Here is a 2,187-nt window from a genome sequence, read left to right as displayed (position 1 = left end):
TATACGCCGGATACGAAATACAGTAAAAGACGTGGCGAGATCGAAGATACTCTCTCTTAGTCGCAGAGCGAGCTAAGGAACGCAAAGGGCGACAGTGATTGACGCTAAATGTACAACACGTCTTAACTCGTTCTAGAGGTAGGGGCAAAATACAATCCATCGGTCGGTTTCGCTTGTTCCGCGAGTAAGATAGCCGACGCGACATAAGCCTAAAGTAATATAACGAACAGAATTAAACTGGAATTTCAATGAGTACAGTCGTTAACGTGTTACACAGTATGTATATAATTAAACTAGATACATTGAACGTTTGGTACGCGATACTTACAAACCAAGCGCGCGATGCTGACGAGGATCGGCGCAAAACAAAACAAAGGACAACGAACAAGAAGGAGAAAGGGCGATCAGTCGCTTTCTGACGCCGACGCTTTACAATTTATAGGCAGCTTGTACAGTTGCGTTATAGGTCGCTTCAGTAGAGAACGCGCAGTGCGTATAGTAACCACCCGGACGAGTCCGTCGGACCCGGGATGAACCTGCTGGATTCTCGCGAGTTCCCATTTGCTCGGAGAGAGCAAAGGGTTCTTTACAATGACGAGATCACCAACTTCTAAATTAGGCGCGGCGTCTCGCCACTTGGTTCTCGTCTGAAGCGACGACAAATAATCATGCGACCAGGCACGCCAGAATTGCTCCCGCATGGAGCTCACTAGCTGCCAGCGGGAAAGGCGGTCCGGGTTAATCTCGAGCACGGACTCCTCCGGAACCGCGATTATCGGACGCCCTATCAAGAAGTGTCCAGGCGTGAGCGCGGACATGTCGCTGGGGTCGTCGCTGAGAGCAGCAATCGGACGCGAGTTCAAGCAGGCTTCTATCTGACATAGAAGCGTCGCGAATTCCGCTCTAGAAATCGCGCGAGCCCCGACGACTCGTTTTAAGTGAGCTTTGAAGCTCTTCACTCCGGCCTCCCACAGACCGTCAAAATGCGGAGCAGCCGACGGGACGAACTCCGATTCCACGCCGTCGGCGGCGAGAACATCTCGCAATTCGGGGTGATCCTTCAACGCGTGAAACTGCCGTTGCAGTTCGCGGTCGGCGCCGTGGAAATTGGTACCGTTATCACTGTACATCCGACGCGGCGACACGAGAACCGACGGAACGCGGCCAGAAAGCCGTCCGCGGAATAGTCTTCGACCAGCTCGAGGTGCACGGCCCTCGTGGCGAGGCAAATGAATAAGGCGACGTAGTTCTTTCTTGTTTTTTGTCCGCGCCCGACCAACGGAAGAACATTAAAGGGACCGGCGTAGTCCACTCCGGTGTGGTCGAATGGCGGCGACGGGTTAACCCGAGAAGCGGGAAGCCCTCCCATGAGTTGCGAGCAAGGCAGCGCAGAGTAACGCGTGCACGTAACGCACACGTGAATATGAGATTTAACGGCCTTACGACATCCGATTATCCAGTGCCGCTGTCGCAGCGTGCGGATGACCAGCTGCGTTCCACCGTGCAGGGTGGCTTTGTGCGCGCGCTGAATCAGCAGCTCGGCGATCCGATCCTTGGGAAATATTATCGGATGCTGCTCGTCGTAGCGGAGAGCGGCGTTCTGCAACCGCCCGCCAAGACGGAGTAAGGCGTTCTCATCTACGAACGGATGCAAAGCCCTTAGAGGGCTGGATCGCGAAAGAGAAGAATTAGTGCTTAATGCTCCAATTTCCGGCGCAAATGCTAATTTTTGCGCGTAGCGGAACCAAAACACTTCGGCTTCGCGAAGCTCAGGTACTGTTAATATGAGTGACGGACGCTCGGATTTCTGGCGCTTTGCTCGAGAAATGAAGCGTCGTACGTAAGCCGTGACTCGGATTAATCGAGTCCACGTTGAGAATTTGCGAATCAGCTCCCACTCGTCCTCACTTTCAACGTGGAGGACGACGTGAGCGCGAGCCTCGTCGCAGACCTGTTGATTGGTACCACGATCAAGAGAAAGAGAGTGGTCGTCGGTCGGCCACGACGTAGACGACCGGGCGAGCCACCTCGGCCCTGTCCACCACAGGGACAGTTGTTGAGAGGACAGTTCTTCAGCCGACAGGCCGCGTGAGGCGCAGTCAGCGGGGTTGTCTTTAGAAGACACGTGATTCCAACGCGCCTCTGGCAGGGTACGTTGTACCTCGGACACGCGATTGGCTACGAACG

The sequence above is a fragment of the Trachymyrmex cornetzi genome, unplaced genomic scaffold (assembly GCF_001594075.2).
Source record: "Trachymyrmex cornetzi isolate Tcor2-1 unplaced genomic scaffold, Tcor1.1 scaffold435, whole genome shotgun sequence".
NCBI lineage: Eukaryota > Metazoa > Arthropoda > Insecta > Hymenoptera > Formicidae > Trachymyrmex > Trachymyrmex cornetzi.
This window is presented reverse-complemented; position numbering follows the sequence as displayed.